Source organism: Triticum dicoccoides, chromosome 7B (assembly GCF_002162155.2).
Source record: "Triticum dicoccoides isolate Atlit2015 ecotype Zavitan chromosome 7B, WEW_v2.0, whole genome shotgun sequence".
Lineage (NCBI taxonomy): Eukaryota > Viridiplantae > Streptophyta > Magnoliopsida > Poales > Poaceae > Triticum > Triticum dicoccoides.
The window spans coordinates 77,837,016-77,856,492 of NC_041393.1; the positions used below are offsets into that span (position 1 = coordinate 77,837,016).

General features: G+C 45.1%; 1 long non-coding RNA gene across 11 annotated transcripts; it reads right to left on the reverse strand.

Annotated features, from left to right (window-relative positions):
* Nucleotides 1-12,110: 12,110 nt before the first annotated feature.
* Nucleotides 12,111-18,538, reverse strand: LOC119335442. Of its 11 annotated transcripts, none has more exons than XR_005161876.1 (7): nucleotides 18,173-18,534; nucleotides 17,984-18,086; nucleotides 17,201-17,286; nucleotides 16,405-16,917; nucleotides 14,368-15,773; nucleotides 14,209-14,284; nucleotides 12,111-14,039 (listed from the first exon to the last, which is right to left on the reverse strand). It is a non-coding gene; the product is annotated as an uncharacterized LOC119335442 (long non-coding RNA). The 11 variants fall into 11 exon arrangements; XR_005161872.1 differs by having other exon boundaries at nucleotides 12,111-13,611; nucleotides 13,950-14,039; nucleotides 14,209-15,773; XR_005161873.1 differs by having other exon boundaries at nucleotides 12,111-14,284.
* Nucleotides 18,539-19,477: the final 939 nt, after the last annotated feature.

The following is a 19,477-nucleotide window of genomic DNA, read 5'->3' on the forward strand; positions in this document are numbered from 1 at the left end:
GATTGGGTTTTACCTTAATAATCTTTAATAGTTGCGGATGCTTGATAGAGTTTCAATCATAAGTGCATGTGATCCAAGTACGGAAAGTATGTTAGCTCATACCTCTGCCTCATTGCATACGATAAGTATCTATTGTGTTATATTCAATTGCCTATGGACAATCTTTCTCATCGTTCTACAAAAAAGCTTTCTACTAAACAACTAACTTTTGTTATCTTGCAAAGTACTCCTAATTTTATTCTTGCAAATTAGTTCTAGTTTTATTCTCGTAAACTAGTTTCATACTTGTTCTAGGTAAAGCAAATGTCGGTGTGCGTAGAGTTGTATCGGTGGTCGATAAAACTTGAAGAAAATATAAATTCTACATTTAGCTCCTCATTGGGTTCGACACTCTTACTTATCAAAAAAGCCTACAAACGATCCCATATACTTGTAGGCTATCAGGGGCCTGAACTCATAAAATCTGAGTATTGCACCTGCGCCGTAACTAGGTTTCGCCCCTATTTGTACCCCTAGTACTCACTGTCAGATTCATTGCCTCGACAGACCCTGCCGCTCCTCTGCAACATGCTCACATGGGCCCGCAGCGCCGCCTACTCCCCGCGCGTGTAGCTCAAGGCGCTCGAGCTCTCTGTCTCGCTCGACAAGCTCCTCTCGGCCTTCGCCGTTGGCCGAGGGGGCAGCTCGCACGACAACAACAGGGGGCAGCTCGCAGTGGCGGCAGGCAACAGCTCACGGCGGTGGCTACAACTTGCACGGTGACGCTAGCTCATGGCGGGGGTGTCGGTTCACGCGGGGCAAGTCGTGGCGGGTGCTGAAACTTCCCTCCCGCCCACCACTTCTATGTTTTAGAGGTCCCTCCAAAAAATCTTAAATTTTGTATATATGGAGAAAATGGGCCGGCATATCTAGGATCCAAAAAAACCCAGGATGATCGGGTTTACGCGATCTATTCGAGCCGGGAAAATGGCCTCTGTCCCGTAAACCAGCGGTTCTTTTACCGGATGGTCCAGTTTACAGGATCCGCTAGAGACGCTCTAAGGGCTTCCCAATGCGGACCCTCAAACCTTTCGCAAGGGTTTGGACCGTGTTGTCTGGAAGCAGTTTGTCATCCAAAGTGATCCGGAGCTTCGCGGGGTCGGCACATCCGTCCGGCCAACCAAAGGGCAGCACGTACCCTTCTCTCTATCCGGACGGCGAAAGGCCGTCGCTCTTGTCTGTTTGGCGGAAGATGAAGGCGTTTTTATTTGTCAAACATGGCGGAAGGTCAGGTTTCACCAAACATGTGAGACGTGCAATTTGAGCTTCCGCCATTCACATCTTACATCATGTTTGGCGGAAGCACTTGTTTCATTTTTTAGAAACACTATTTATTTTCTGATTTAGTGCTAGCATGTTGGCGTAAGGTGAAAGACATTACTAGTTAGCATGGCTATTTAGGATGGTGGAAGGTTTCTCATTTCCTTTTTTTTTTGAGGGACATGTTTCTCATTTCCCTTTTTAAGTGCTTAATAATGATGTCGATCGGGGTCGCTGGATGTGGCGGATGCATCGTGCGATATACTTTCCACGGTGACATGCGCGATCGTGGGCATGCTGAATTTCGGACACAATCAAGCAAGGACGTATATGTAGAATGTAGTACGTGCCAAACTTTTGTAGTGCTGGTGCTCACGTTGGTGGCACAGTGGCATGCACCATACGCAAGCATGGTACGATTTCGTGTAATGAAACTAATTCTCATCTTCAACGCGGACTCTCAAAATGGCACGGTATTGTCGCGTCCGCAAACAGTGATATGGGAGCTAGCCATCCAACCATGTCCGCATATATTTCAAAGCAAACTTGAATTAAACAAATGAATTTCATGCAAACTTGATGATTTTCATTTAATCAGACCAAATCATTGCATTTTTTAATGTATTTCAACTAAACAATAGTGGTCTAGACTTTTTTACGTAGTCTAAACAATCGCCTTTACCTAGTCTAAACAATCGCCGGCCGCTGCTGCGCCCGCCATGACATGTCTTCCCCATGTCCGGCAAGCTCAATGACCACCAGTTAGGTCCGGAAAGTGAAGCTCGAGCGGGAGGGAACGAGTGGCCTTCCTGGGACCCGTGCCGCCGCCGCTTCCCATGTGCTACTCTTCCTTGTCCGAGCTCACCTTGTCTATGGTGTTGGGCGTGGACGGGCCGACCTCATGGTCATTGCAGCCAGGCACAAACGGCATGGGCGGTGCGACGCAAAGTTGGGAACGTCCGCCTTCGCATGTGCCTCCTCTTCCTCCGCCTCCACGTCAATCTGCTCGAACATGAGGTCGCACTCCGCCTTCATGATGCGCAACCGCCATTGTTCACGGTGGACGCCGCGTACGCTGTGGTAGGACAACAACAGTGCCCGCTGCTCATCCAAGAAGCTTGGACCGTCCGCCACCAAGATCATGATGGCGTTGTCGTTCGCCGGGTGCCGGAGATCTGTTCCTCTGAGAGCCGATGCTCTTCGAGGAGCCGATGGTTGTACATATGGTCCTCCTGAGCTAGCCAGAACACCATTTCCTGCTCTTCCGGCATCCTGTTGGTGACGTGCGCCCGTGCCTCCTCCAAGGTGATGACTGCATGGACCAGCGAGGGCGATAGCGCCGGCTCGTCGTCGCCCGCCTTGGCCATCATCTCGTTGGCATCGCTGCCCTCTAGAGAGGTCGCGGACAACCCAACATGTATCGGGTTGGCTCGACGGGCCTCCTAGCCAGCAGCAATGCCGGGCAACGCCTGTTTCTGATCGTTGAAGAGGTTGTTCCACGACGCTTTGGAGCACGAGGTCATGGCGGGCGTAGTGCACGGAGGAGACCGGGTGCAGATGTAGTGCGGTGTGAATCGTGCCGGGCCTGGCCACGTATAAATAGCGGGCGCGGTCCAGGCCAAGCGGTGGGTTGCCGGAGTGGGTTTCTTGGTAGCCACACTTGTTTAATGTCGGTAGACGGACAAACGAGTAGTCGGTTTGAACGCGGCGAGAACTTTTTGGTCATGTTGCTCAGGCATTGAACAGACGCGGACATCAGGACGAGGCAGGGGTGGTGCTCTTGACCAACGCGCCGCTTCAATGGCGGCTCTAGTGTGAGGTCGCGTCCACAACAGGCTAACATGAATACGGCGATGGCGCTCTGGAGCAACGCTGACTGGCATGAATGTGCAGCGACTACTTCGCGCGGGAAAGGAAGAGGGTTTTGGGTGGGTCCGAGGTGTCGGTCGCGTACGTGGCAGCAGCCCAAACACCCGCAAAGCCCCTCTGGTTGGCCTCCGGCTTGCGGGAAAACGGACGCCTGGACCGGTCCACAGGCGGATGAGGTACACCGTTGGATGAAAAATTGCATCCGGACCGCTTGATCCAGAGGGATGTGGGTGGTTTAGGGGTCATCATCGAAGATGCCCTTAGGCTAGCGTTTCTACTGACCACTGCTAATGTCTTGCTACTCATCTGTCCGGTCAACCTCTTGGCTGACAGACAAAAATGAACACATCTCAACACTTTCTCAAGAACAAACTTGCCATTACATTGAGACAGAGTGTATCACAGTACATGCTATCTCCACTGCGCACGACTACATGCTTCACGCTGCAGTCAAACAAAGTTGTGATGCTGATCAAGGGAGGCGGCCTGTACATTCTTGATTCATTAGACTAAGTATTCATTCATGAATGTCTCCTACTCCCATATTCTCAAGGTAGCATTGTTCTCTCTCTCTTTTTTTTGGCGGGGGTGCATTGTTCTCTTCTTGCCTTGTCTTTCGCTTACAGTAGGTGTTTGAGAGATAGATAGTGAACTCCTCGGTAGGTATATTTCTCAACATGCAAATATGACATACCTCACAAGTTTCCATTCTATTCATGTATGGCATTTCCATTCAAGAAATACACATGCAGGCATGCCATGGCAGCAGCTCGCATTCTATTCTTGCATATATCATTGCTCACAAACACAATCAAATATTAGTTCTACCACACTTGAACTATATAATTCTACATGTGTGTCATCATCTCCTTGTCATGCCCCCTCTCCGGCAGATCAAACCTCCCTTCATTTCTTTGAAGCAAGTTGAAGATCTCCTTAACTTTATGCTTCACAATAAAGATGGTGGTTGAGTGCACGAGGTGGTAACATCAAGAGCATAAAGTGTTGGTGCTGATGGAGGCGATGTTAGAGGGTTAGGGTTGGCATTGGGATTGAGGACAATAGAGTCGGATAAGAACTAGTGCCCCCTTGGGATGACCAAAGGGATGGGTGGGGCCGACAACAACCATATTTGGGGTCAAAGACCGAGAATCAAGGCAACGTGTGCTCATGGGGAGACGTCTAGTGGATGAGTCAGCGACGCATCAAGAAGACAGTGTGGGTGGTGACATTGCCTCTAGAGACAAGAACAACACGAGGGTTGTGGGATGGTCCTCACACCATAATGGACTAGAAAATGTTTTTTAGTATATTTGACTCTTCTAGAACGTAGCACCAAAATACCAATTAGAGCTCTAGTTGGGGTACTCTGAAAAATAGGCCCTCTGAAGGCTCCAAGTGCAAATGGTTTCCCTGCAAGATTTTATCAAAGGCATTGGGGTACTCTGAAAAATGAGGTGATCAAGGCAGTAAAAGAGTTCTTCAGTTCGGGCGTCATGCCGTAAGGAGTTAATAATACTGTTATAGTGCTAATACCGAAGAAGGAAAACCCGAGCTCCCTAAAAGACTATAGGCCTATTAGCCCACTGCTCCATGATTTGATAGCCCCAACGCAAAGTGCCTTCATTCCAGGGCCAATGATTACGGACAATGCTTTGATTGCCTTTGAGTGTATCCATAGCATCCAAAAAAGTTCTGATGCAAAAGGAAAATATTGTGCATACAAATTAGACCTCGCAAAGGCCTATGACAGAGTTGACTGGAAATACCTTGAAGGGGCGATGAGAGGATTATGCTTTGCGGATAAATGGATACAATGGATCATGACTTGTGTCAAAACAGTGAAATACTCTATCCGTTTCAACGGAACCTGTTGCAGAGTTTCACTCCTACGTGTGGTTTGAGACAGGGAGATCCAATTTCCCCTTATCTCTTTCTCTTTGTCGCAGATGGGCTCTCACGTCTAATACAAAGTAAGGTGGAAACGGGTGAATTACAGGAGCTGAAGATTTGTCGACAAAGCCCTGGTATTTCACACCTTTTATTCGCGGATGACAGCCTGTTATTTTTTAAAGCAAACAACGATCAAGCCATTAAGTTAAAGAACATCCTGGACAACTATGAGAGAGCCACTGGACAACTAATAAGCCCATCTAAATGCTCCCTGCTCCTTGGAAACGAATGTTCACAAGAAGATGGACAGGACGTAATAAATATCATGAATGTAGTGACGGTGAGTTTTGAGGAGAAATACCTGGGTTTGCCGGTTCTAGAAGGACATATGGTAAAAGGGAAATTTAAGCACACAAAAGATAAAGCGAGGAAAAGAATGAATGATTGGACAGAAAAATATGCTTTCAGTGGAGCCAAGGAGACACTAATTAAAACAATGGCCCAAGCAATTCCCACTTTTGCAGTGAGTGTTTTCAAGTTCTCCGCAACCCTTTGTGAGGAACTCATGCACATGACCAGTGATTTTTGGTGGGGAGATGATAAAGATCGTCGACGTATTCACTGGTCGAGTTGGGAGAAACTTACAAAACGTAAAAGCCAAGGAGGTATGGGATTTAAAGACCTGAAAGTTTTTAACCAGGCTCTCCTCGCTAGCAGGCAAGCCTGGCGACTTATTGCACATCCGGACAGCTTGTGTGTGAGAGTACTTAAGGCAAAATACTACTGCTAGACACGACATTTATTCAAAATGTGTCACCATGTTGGCAGGGCATCATGCATGGTTTAGAACTCCTGAAAAAAGGATATATTTGGCGCATTTGCAACGAAAATAGTGTCCGCATTTGGAGAGACAATTGGATCCCGAGAGGAAACATGAAAATAAAGATAAATCCGACAAGCTCACGAACCCGGTGGGTAGCAGACCTCATCGACCAGGAGAGTCACACTTGGAAGGAAGATCATATCATGCGTATATTTACAGGCGAAGACAAAAATGATATTTTGAGCATCCGTCTACCAAATTATGATGAAGAGGATTATATTGCTTGGCAGCCCGAAAAAACCGGAATTTTCAGTGTACGTAGCGCATACCGGTTAGCCATGGACGAAAAGGATCATGTGGTGATTGGGTCCAGCCACAATACCCAAGGGGATCGCAGTATTTGGAATAATATCTGGAAGACAAATGTACCCCAAAAAGTACGCATTTTCACATGGAGACTAGCAAATGGGTCACTGGCGGTTCAAACTAATAGATTTCGACGTATCCCAGGCCTCGCCCCGACTTGTAATGTATGTGGAGCCGATGATGAAACAGGCTTCCATATGGCACAACGATGCACATTTGCAAGGGCCCTGTGGCACGAACTAAAGGAGGTATGGAACCTGCCCCCGAGCATGAAATAGAATACACTGGAAGGGATTGGGTCCTAATCCTGCTAGATAAGGTGAGTGAAGATATCAAACAAAAATTTATGCTATTTTGATGGCGTGTTTGGCACCATAGAAATGATGCGATCTTCACAAAAGGTAAAGCGAAAATTTCCTATTCTGCTCATTTTCTGCAAAACTACCTTGTAAGCCTCCGCTTGATTGCGGACGGAACTTCTGAGATAGATCAAAAAGGGAAAAGTACGATGGTTAAGTTGCCATATGTGCAACGACATGATAACACAAAGGAAAAATGATGGAAGAAGCCAGAGCTCAGATGGGCTATGGTCAATGTTGATGGAAGTTTTTTGGAGGAAAGTAGGAGTGCAGCCTGGGGCGCTGTGATTCGAGACCATGATGGAAGAATTATTTTATCAGCTTGGGACTATATACCGCGGTGCAATGGAGCGGACTGCGCGAAGCCATGGCTTGCCTAGAAGGACTACGAAAGGCAATGTTGGGGACGGATTTACCCTTAATCATCGAGACGGAATGCAGCTCGGTGACAAAGGCGCTCATCCTCTCGTCTATTGATAGATCGGAGGTTGGGGCAGTTGCAAAGGAGTTTCAAGCCATCAAAGGGAACAGAGAAGTTAGAGTTTGCAAAGTAGATAGAAGGGACAATAGGTTAGCTCATAGTCTTGCCCAGTTGGGGCATAGAGTTGCGTGGTGGTGTTATGCAAGGCACAGTGACAACCTGCGTGTTGAGTGTGGCCTTGCATGATTATACGAACTATGTTTTCTCTATTTAAAAAAAACAATTAGAGCTAAGTGAAACAAAAATGGTTTTCCATGTCATGATAAATCATAACAATTTAGACAACATGGGTTTAAATATAACTTATATATGTAATAAAAGAATCATCTAGAATGAGGAGAGATTTGTTAAAATCTTTTAGGGGTAATCTTTTTCTTCACGACAGGGCTTAGGGGAACAAAAATAGTTTCCATGAGATGGTAAATGAGAACAATTTATATTGGTAGGCTTTTGAAAGAATTTCTATCTCCCCTAATGTATACAAATCACCTAGGATGATCGGAATTTTGGTTCCATTCCTTCAAAGGTAGTGTTTTTCACTATCCTCTTCTAGGACCCCCCTAATGTTGCATCAACTCCAACTAAAAGGATAAAATTAATACATCAAAGCAAAGAGGTTGGAGACTTCTTACTTTAGTCGCTTTGATCTTCAAAAGGAATCTAATAATTGTTGAGAGAGCTTTCCAAATGCGGTTTATAAGGCATAGACAGTTATCCAACCATATTGGGATTGTAATTTATATCCTGAAAGAGTTTTATAAAAACTCAAAAATCCATTAACCAGAGTGCCCAGCAGAGTCGCTGGCAACTAAGTGCGACATAAAGTCTAGACTAGTATCCAGCCAGGACATAGAGGCCGCCGAATGGTACTCAAATTGCGCTAGAGCACGGGTAAAAGAATTACATGACTGACCATGAAACATAAACTCGTAGGCATTAAACATGGCCATGCAGGTGCTTCTCGCTTCTCGCAGGAGCACACCATAGTCTGCAAGATAATAATCTCTTGCATTGAGCGCTTGGACCAGACCTTGTGAATATGACTCCAGGATCACTGTATGAACGCCTAGATTAGCCAATCCCTCAATTGCAGCGAGGCACGTTAAGATTGTGTTTGGTAGCCTACATGGATTTTGGGCTCCTTGCATCTGTGTCCCAACTAGGCCTGGGTGAGTGAATATAGGCAAAAACCATGTTGTTTACATAGTTCGTTTGCTTGTATCCCCCTATCTTGCCGAGCAAAACACATGCACGACTGTTTGCTTGCAAGCCTCTGCAAACCAGAGGCAAAGATGTTTGGTTGCATACATCACATGTAGTATGGTAACCTCTTGTTTTAGTGGTGAGATTACCAGCACACACATGGTCATAGACGCAACATATCAAATCTTAAACTAACAGTCACATTTGAACAATCATTAAGCATTACACAGTACATTATGAACCATAGTCGTAATTGACATGCAATACTGAAAATGCCCTAATAGTCCAGCGCAAATGTTTACTTGTACTTCTTGCACTTGACCACCACCTCAACACCATTGATGTCGAAGACGATCACCTTGGAGCTATCGAGAGTCAACACCTTGAAGGTGACGAGGTACTCGATCTTCAACTGGTGAGCTACGTCAAAGAGCCACTAGTACAAGATTCCCTTATTAGCATCGTGCTAAAGTGCCTACTAGCGACATTCCACCACGCCGCTAGTAATGTTGCAACTTGTTGAAAATCAGTTCAGGGCTCCAAGTTGCTTATGACCTTTTACGCAGATAGATGCTCGAAATCGAAAGGAACTGACCGTGGGATAACAATGTGCACGTGCCTTTTTCAGCTTCACGTGGTATACATGGGGTGGCCGGGAAAAAATTAAAGTGAAGGGCTAGATTAGTAAAAGAATTAAGCTTGTGTGGTACACGACTCCTAAGACATGCTATTTTTCAATTGACAGAGAAGTTCCTTAAAAAGTTGTTTTTCGCGAGGAAATCTTCCGGAAATGTTACTTTTCAAAGATCCTTTCTGGAAATATTCACTCATCAATCATCACCATGAACAAATTTATTCCCACTATGCTGGATGATTCTTTTTTTTTCCGACAACGGGTGCTTTATTGACTCATAATGTAGCATCAAGGGGATCAATGAGAACACACCCGATCTCTGCATAACTATGATGCACACAACCAACACTAACACACACACACACAAAGAATCACATTAGCAAAAGCGAAGTCATACTAGACCGAAGCTATGCATAGGTGAAGAAAAGAAAAAAGGACCATCAGCACCAACTATCACTTCGTAACACAAGGACTACCGGAAAGGTTCTTCAAGCGACGCCTTCAGGAAAGGAACAACGCGCAAGCGCCGCTGTCACCGGATCCACCATTGAATGTCAGATCATGGGTTTTCACCTTGAAGATTATGTCCGAGCAAATTCCAAGCAATGCCTTCAGCAAGGTAACACCGCAAACACCGCGGTATAACCAGTTAGGATCAGACCTAGGGTAGTAACCCCGGAGCTCGAAACCAGGTACTCAAAAAGCACCACCCATCCTAGTCATTATCTGTTGCCACCTCCACTTTCCGCAATCCCAGCAGTGTTACAAATGGGGTAAGGTCATTAACGAGGGAGGAAGGGCAACGGCACCGCCAAAATCCCAGATCGGGACACTTCGGCAGTCTCACGTCGTCCTAGCAAGTGAATGCTGGAAGATTCTGTGTCGTAGAGACTTTATCAACAGCATACCATTGATAACTCAGTCGGCTCGGCCTGATAACCGGTGGATAATCTGCCACCCGTGGCTGGACATTTCAAGGAACATCATCTGGGTCAGCTTTAATTCCTTCTAATACATCTTCTGTGCCTCATCTGTCTAAAACAAAGTCAAAACTTGAGTGTGGATCGCATGTGGCTTGATGCGGCGGCAGATGCATCAGGGAGTTGCATGCCATGTGTTCCAACAGACTGACCAGCGCTGCCAGCAGGCCTCTGCCTAACCCGCTACTACTACCCAGGCGACAACGACCAGCAACGACATACAGCAACTAGCCGGAGGCGACACCGTGCATGCATGGCTAATTAAGCCTCCGCGGTTTCCACGGGGCGCGGTGCGGGAGCCGGAACCATGCCGGGCCATCGCCGGTCTCCACCGATCCCTGAAAGCGACGCCGCGCAGCCCTAGCTGCGGGAGGGCATATGCAGTGCGACGACGGCCGCCCGAGAGCGGGGGGCAGAGGGCAGCCGACGCGCGCCGCACGTCTCGATGAACTGCTGGCTCAATTATTCGCGGTAACGAATGATCCTGGGTAATGGGGCAGCGCGATGCCGATCGGTGTCGCCGGCCGGATGTGGCGGACGCGTACGTCGTGCGAGATTTTCAGCACAGTGACACAAGGACTAGTATGTGCCAAACTTTTGTAGCACTGGTGCTCACGTTGGTGGCACAGTGACATGCGTGCTACGTTTCGCTTGATGAAACTAAGCGTTCAGCTGGTATCCGTAATGGCGACCGTCCATGTGTTGTCACTCATCTCTCCGGTTAACCCGTGGCAGACGAACAACAAAACACACGTCTCAGCAATTTCTCCATGAAGGAATTTCCATGAAGTCAAGACAGAGGGACATTCAGTCCGACCGACATCCACGGCAGACCACGGCAACCAGGATGCAGTCAAAGAACGTTGTGATGCCGAAGAAGCAACAAGAGGTGTACATGATCGCTGTGTCTCTCGAAGCATTCCTTCCTGGATGTCTCGTACTCCCATACTCTCAAGGTAGCATTGATTTCTAACTTTTTTTCTTTGCGGGGCGCATTGCTCTCTTCTTGCATTGTCTCTTGCTGACCGTACGTGCTCGAGAAAAAGCTAGCGAACTCTTTGACAGAGAAAACATACGCACTCGACTGGTCATCCTTATATATACGCATGAATTGTTAATAATGTATCTTGTGGTTGCTAGGATTTTGTTCCATGAGATCTTTTTGAAGAGAAGGTATTCATTTATGACCATATGCACTGCTATACAACAAGACCATGTGCCAGCTTTAAAATTTATTTTTGCCCCATAATGCAAATGCACCGACTCATTCAACTCTCTTGTCTCTGTCTCTCCATATCTCTAAATATGTACCGTGTAATGTGTCATATAAAGTAGAATGAAAGGGCAATCGTGTGGTGCATATATCATTATGGCACCAACATCATAATATGTTATATATGGGTATGCCTAAATCATTTGTGGCACGGTGGCATGCACAATACTAAAGCATGTTATGTTTCACATAATGGAACTAAGCATTCAACTGGCATTCGTATTAGCTACAGCCAAATTACCTAGGAACTTTAAAAGTCGTCTTTGCTATTATTGAGTTGCTTGTTATTTTAGAGATTTGGTCTATACTTGACGAGGTGGAGGCAGCGACGAAATGGAGCAGTGGGGATGAGGAAGGCCAAGACGAACAACAGGGGAGGGCGAGGTCGGCGACCGCACACATAGAGGCGCGAGGTTAGAAGGGTGGGGTGGCAAGAGGAATGGCTAAGCCACCACTATTGGTAGCAACCATATTTAGGTCAAAGGGAAAACAATGAGGTGGTGCGTTCACATGGAGAGGCGTTGGTTGGATGGGGTGGCAAGTCGATCGACATGACATAAGGACGCACAATAGTGTATACTAGATAGGGATCGTGCCTTGGCGCGAGGGTGCCGGTCCGAACGACATGATCAAACAAGTAATGTTCATGTTAGTAGAAATCCTCGTTTAGCATATGTATTGAACAAAATAAAAGAGATAAACAAATTCACTTGTAATAGAAGCAAGACATCATCTGAGTTCAACATCGTCATAAGATTATATAAGGCAGCATAGAGTTCAAGTTCAATGCTTTCATGAGACCACAGAAGGTAGCCATTTGACAATAAGTTCAGTACTAAGAGCGCAAAAATGAGATAGTTAACGCGCACGTTGCCTACTTCAACCCTTGGTCCAACACACCAAATCCAAAAAAAATAAACTTGGTACACATTTCGCCAAGAATATAAGTTCACATTGCATCAATCTCATAGAAAGAACACATAATAAGGATCTTAATTTTCAAGAGGCATTCCTTTGGTTATCACGCTAAGCAACAACCAGTTGCAACAAAACAATCAATAACACTTAAAACTACCAAACTAAAACCTTAAGCCTGAGAATCTGCATCTCCATACATAACACAACAACAAATACCTATACATAAGTGGTCAAATTCACTATTGAACTATCTTCCAGACAGGATCATCAAATTATTCTCATATTCCAGAGTGAGTGCCTATATCACGGTCACACACAATGGGCACAAGCATCCGCTTCTTGATCTAGGTGAACTGAAGGCCCGTGTTTGCACCTAAAGCCAAGCAAGAGCTTAGACTCGAGCTCCGTACCAGGCCAATGTTGTCCATGATTCGCAAGCATGTCCTTTAAGTTCTTGAAACAGAGTAGAAACCTGCATATATTTGTAATCAGAAATTAGAGAGATCAACAAAGAAAAAGGAGTGAAAGTCTCATTATTTTTGAAAGTCCTATTTTATTAGGGAAAGGGAGCACATGAGATTCTTAATCCATCCTAGTGAGGTTACAATATCCATGCAAAAGAAAACCAGGGGGAAAGAGGAGGAAGTAATTCCTTGTAAGAATCACAATGTATTACCAGAAGTGACATAGAATAACATAGAGATTGCGACAAGGTTTTATGATATATATATATGGCATGGATCTCACCATTATTTGCTCGCGATTAATACCACAAATTATTATTTTTTCATGTATCCTGCCATCAGGTGCATTATGTTAAACTTGCACCATCCCAACAAGTGGATCTTCTAGTTATTCTGTCAATCAACATATTGACTTGAAAAGAACTAATACTTCCATACAGCCGAGAAAATAAAATTCAAGTAGCAACAATGCAGGTATACGAACAGAACTCTTCCTCAAAATAATACGTATATGCTTCAGATTTAACCACCATGTATTTATTACACCTATCTTCTAACCAGATAGTTTAAGAGACTCTCATTAAAAATGAAGAAGATGGTTAACAGGGCAAGCATAGAATAATCAACTAAAGCAAAGAATGTGAGTATAGTTGAAAAAAGCATGTCACAGCAATTCCACACACACACACACACATAATGTGCAGCATAGAAATTCAGGATAGCAAAAGCAAAAATTAGTTACTTAGCCTTATATCGATCTCGATCGATGGTTGGATCCTCCATTGCTGCACCTCCGCCTGCTTTTAATGGCATAGGCGCGCGCGCGTGCACACACACACACACACACACACACACACACACACACACACACACACACACACACACACACACACACACACACACACACACACACACAAAGACCTATAGGCGGCCGGCGGATTAGGTTAGCGTATCACGTGAGGTCGAAAAACCACGTATCCATGTCGAGCACCAATGGGCTTGTTTGCACATATTTTGAATGATGACAGTGTCAAAGTGACTTGAGGTGCCTAGAAAAGCAGAGTGAGCACTACGTATACTATTAACAGTTAAAGAAATGATAAAAAGAAATGATAAATACAATGGTTGACTCAACAAATCCATCCAAATATCTAACAACCATTTGTGACTTGTTGGTAGTATAGCAGAACGACAACCTTCTATAACATATGTAACTCTAAACAGACCCAAGTTCTCGGGTCTAAAATAATCTTAGACAAACAAAAAACTGATTTATTTTGAAGTTCAGTTAACATCTCCAAGGAGCACACAAAACAAATAGACAATTTGATGTACCATATTTGCATGAAGAGATGATGTATGACACTCCTTTCAGTGAACTAATTACCTAACCAGCAGTCATTTCAATTTATCAATTGAAGAATTCCCCAAACATAAATGTGAGAACCAGCCTCCATGATCTGCCTAAATCAATCAACTGAAACGAACCAGGATTAAGAAACACTGTACAAAACAAAGATTGAAGCTACATTATTGCAAGGTAATTGTTGGTGGAAGAGGGGCAGAAAAAATAAAGATAATGGGCAATATGGTGGTGAACCCTAGCTGCTTCAGTTTCTGCTGCTAGAGTAAGAAGAAGGACAGACCTGTTAGGCGGCCGGCGGAGGAGGACAGTGTGTCGCAAGGTCAAGAAAGCACGTATCCGCAGGCTCATGGGCCAAACTGCACATCACAGAAACCTGGGTCATGCGTAGATTAAAAGAAGGCACCTACATGTAAAAAAACACCTTTGTGTGATCAAGAACCTCCAAGTTTCTTTCTATGCAAGCAAGATATTTGTGATTTCCTAACTGAAGAAGGTTTAAATCCCGAAACAGAGCAATTCAAGTTTGAGTCCAGTCTGCTCCCAGCAATGGCAAAGGCCAAGCTCGACGGGGAGAACAGCGGCTGCGAAATTAAGATGTTCCTTGATCTAGCAAAAGGGAACCAGATTATTCAAAAGAAGGAAGCATTTATATTTTCAAATATTCTTCAACATACCCGCCATGAAATTAAGATGTTTCTTGATTAAGTAAGGAAACACACAATTGATAAACAGGGGATGGACACGCATCCGTTGAAAAAAGGCGGAGATAAATTGCAACACCGTCGATCATCTTTAGAAAAGATCCAGAGTTTCAAGTCAAAGATAAATTCATGTTGCTAATGTAACTACTACTGTACTTGTCTTAGAAGCATGTCTCAATCGATCAGACCTGATTATAAATTTTTATTAGGATAATAAAGTTTGCAACATACAATGTCAAAGTTACATTTCCTTCCAGATCTAAATCATCAACTCCTAATATGCCAAGTAAATCAGATCATCACATAACAGCTAAAGTAGATGGCCATAGATCCATGGTGACGGGAAGTTTAAAATCACACGAAGCATCAAGCGTAAGCATTCGAGAAAAAACACACTGCATTAGCCCAAAATGAACTATGGGTGTTCATCCAATTCTAAGAAGGAGGTATACAACTACACACGCCGGATACTCGAGTTCATGGTAATAAATATTCAGAGAAGAAACATATCACGACAGTCATCGTACTCATTTCATGAAACGGAAATCGCAAAAAGGGGGGAGATGCTTTCATGGAAGAATCTAAAATCATTCACTGGAAAACTAATATTGTTTATCTGCTACCAATTATATATATCACAATTGATGTATGTACATTATCAAAACAGAGCAAGTAACAGGAAGCACATTATTATTCTGAGCTAAAGTGTATGCAGATGGTACAAACACCTCAGGTATATTCTGATTATTCTACTACCCCTAATCCCAAAAGAATGATCAAGAAGAAATACATATATCTCATAAAAATAGGATTACACATCTGAAGAATAAAAATTTGTCTGATAAAATTCCACGCATGACTTGCAAAAGTACTTCTCTTCCCTTTGATCACTATTGTGATATAACCTGTTATTATCCACCTTGATTTATCATTTCTTATGGTAGAAAGCAGAAGATATAACCTATTATTTCTACACAAAAAGTAACAGGGTAATGTAGTGTGCTGAATATTGAAACCATATGTCTCCAGGAAGTATTGCACCACAGTCTTCATCAACAGAGAATCTACCACAGGAAAACCCAACAGGGAATCACCCACAAATCTGCAGGAGCATAAGGGGCCTCTTTAACATTACCATGCATACCTGCAAAGGGTGGATTTGCTCAGCATAGAACATTGTCATGATTTAAACTTGTAGTTCACTAAATGCTGACTTGCGCGTGGAATGTCAAAAGGACGTAGACAGAGTCTATATAGATATCACGACACAGTAAGATATAAAAGACGATGTGATAGTGACTATGCTTTATTTCTAGTAAAACTATCACAGAGAAAGAAAATTGTTGGACAAACAACCCTCTCTTTTTCATGTGTGATTGGACAAACAACCATATGTTTTCATGTGTAACAAAAGCACTAATTACAACTCAAACGTTAGAAATTCATATCATGGCCCCTTCCATACACAAAGGAACAAAACCACCAACATTTCCATGCACAAAGGAACAATAATCTTAGGCCCTACCTGAATCCAGACAAGGAAACAAAAAGCGTATATTTACACCCCCTCAAAAAACAAGCATGGAAACAAGGGAACAACAAAAATATAATGCATAGAGAATAGTACATTTGGCCTTTACCAGAAAAGAAAAGCCTCATTTGCCAACACGGACAAGCAGAACATGGTGAGCCCCAAAACACAAATTGCCATGCAACCATACACCTAGCTCTGGAAAAGAAGATGGGTGGATAGGAGGAGGAGAAGAGGGGTTGACCTGCAGATCCGTGAATGGAGACGGTGAGTGCTGATAGGCAGTGTGCAGGCCCAACCCTGGCTTGCCGCTTAGCCGACGGGCACGACATTGAGCCCTCAGTGCATCGACGGCTTTGATGTTCGCTGTATGGAGCCACAGAAAAAAGGAGATCGGAACTGTGTATATATGGACATCTATGAGAGACTGAACACTGGGATGCAGAGGAGAAAATGGAACCAAATGGTGATTATTACTATTCAACTTGAAAGGAAGCGCAACTTATATCCATGATTTGGCTCTTGTGAAGCAAGCATAAAAAAGCACAGAAGCAATGAAATTGCACATTCGAATAGAACAATACATGACGTGCTCTTGTGTCGAGAACAATTGCAAGTATTTTGTGCACATCACATTAGATTTGCAGGGGTAGAGAATGGGTGGGGCTCACCACGTGTGGGGGTAGCAGAAGGAATAGGTAGAGCAGCCATGAGGGCCATTCCACCTGCAGAAGCAGCTTGTCCTCATCGGAGTAACCTGCACATAAAACAAACACAGGAATCAGAATAAGAGGAGATGAAGAAACAAAGAAGAGATTCATGCCCACCCAGAATAGTCAGAGATCCACCGAGAACAAAGACCATAATAAACTAAGAGCCTAAACAGGTTGTCAGAGTTAAGAACATATATAGAAGAACAATTAATGATTGATGCTGCTAAATCAACCACCCAAAGCTGAAGCTTTTTTTATACATGGCTGCTGGAAACATGCAAATGCAATGAATTATTACTTGAATTAAGAGAAAGCATGTATAATTACCGGGTGCGTGGCGTTGTAGTGGAGGAGAGCGTGGCGGTGACGTGCCTTCTACCTAAACCTGACGCATGATGGCGGTGTCATGCCTTCTGCATCAAATGCAATTGGAACAAACTTACTTGGTACTGTTATAATTGTTCAACATAGATACTTCAGCAGCACTCTGTCCTATTAATGAACGTGAATGAGGTTTTCTCATCAGAGAGACATGATGGACAAAGTTGGAACCGATGGCGATGGGATAACCTCACACACATCTTTCCATAATGTAATTCTACAGACACAGCCAAAGTATATTTTCTATTTATTTTCGAGTCAATTGCACGGTTCAATTTTATTTGAGTCAATTGCATAGTTCAGTTTAGTCCAGAAAGTTACAACTCGGGTTTGATGGTGGTTGACGAACCATCTACAAGCTATGTATTTTATGTTGATTTATTCCTATGAACATGGTAAAATGTCCACACCTCCCTTCATTGGCTCTCTACACATTCACAGTAGGTTTAGTAGGGGGTTAAAAGGTGGCTCATTTCATCATACTACTTGTCTGAATTTCTGAACATCTAAATCACAATGGTCATAACAACAGTTTCTTAACTCTAAAAGTTGAACATTGAACGTGACTGAATTTTCGCACAAAAGAAAAAGAACGTGACTGAATTGAACTGAATTTTTAAACACTGAAATTAGCAATCACTGCCAGGTCGTGTCCAGAACCACAATTGCAATCAAATTGTCTAGATAAGATATATGTGCAGGGGGGTAGGAAGAGGGGGTGGAGCTCACCACGTCACGGGGGGAGGAGGAGGGAGGAGCCATGAAGGCTCGTGCCTCGTCCACCTGCAGCAGCAACAACAACAACTCCACCACCTCTTCCAGATCGGAGCAACTGCACACAAAACAAACCAAGGAATCACAAGGAGGGGAGATAAAGAAACCGGCCAGACAAGGGGTTCAGGGATCATGTGCACGCACCATAGTTGGAGATCCGTGGATGAGCTCGCCGGAGATGGCCTACAGCTAACGCGTCCTTGGAGAGCTACGGATTCGGGTGTCTCCTTCCATGGCTGCTGTCGGGCCGGACCGGACCTCCATGGCCGACCTCGAGGACGGTCGCAGACCTGTGGATCTGGGCGCTGCCTCACCTTGTTGCTCGATCCCTCCCCTCACCTTGTATCGTATTGATCCTTGCTGGGCGTTAGGGTTTCAGAGGCCCTAGATGAGGGGTGGAAGGAGGAGGCCGTGAGGGGAGGAAGCCGGGCGGCGGTGAGGCAGGGAGGGAAGAGGAGGCGGCGGCTAGGCGGGAGGAGCGGGGCGCAGGGGAGGAGAGGAGGCGGCGGCGAGGCGGGAGGAGCGGGGCGTGGGGGAGGAGAGGAGGCGGCGGCGAGGCGGGATGAGCAGGGCGCGGGGGAGGAGAGGAGGCGGCGACGAGTGCGGGGGGAGGAGACGGCTAGGTCACCCACGGCTGTGCCTCCTTTTTATACCCCTGTATGCAGAATGACCGAAATGCCCTTGTGGGGGTACTGGAATTATGCGCGGTGGCACGAATGCTCCTATACTATTCATTGCAATAGTGTTGCCTCTCGATCCTACGGCCCAGATCCTCCGCGAGGCAGATCGGACGGTCCAAATCGCATCCAAAAAATGATCCGACGGCCAGGGATCGCGAGCGGCTGAGGAGGCTGGAGGATGACCGACATCCTTATTTCAGGATGCCAAACTTGGCACCAGTAGCACAGTAACAGGCAGTATACATGCACATGCTAAATTTCTCACAATTATAAATATTGTTCAATTGGCATTTCTATTAAGTCTCTGCGATTTCCATGGGACATGGGACGTGAGCCAGAACCATGCTGGTCTTCTTGATCTACGCATCACATGCGCGGCAGTAATCGGGACTGTCCATCAAGAGGCAACCAATCGGCCACTAGGTCAACTCACGTCTCGCGCGGGGGCTTGATGCAACACATCGATCGATCGGGCCAGCAAACTACGTACGCAAACGAGTCTCTTATCGATTGGATTCAGTAAGCAGCGAAGCGATCGCTCGGGTTCAGTAACCAGCGTGCAGGGATAGCTCGGGTTCAGTAGTAGTGCGAGAGATCACTCGTGGTTCAGTGTGTAGTGCAAGGGATCGATCGCTCGGATTCAATAAGCAGCAAGCTCGATCGCTCGGGTTCAGTACTACGAGGATCAATTGATCGAGTTCAGTGTAGTGCGAGGATCGATCGCTCGGGTTCCAAAAGACGAGGGAGCGATCCATTGGGCTCAGTAAGC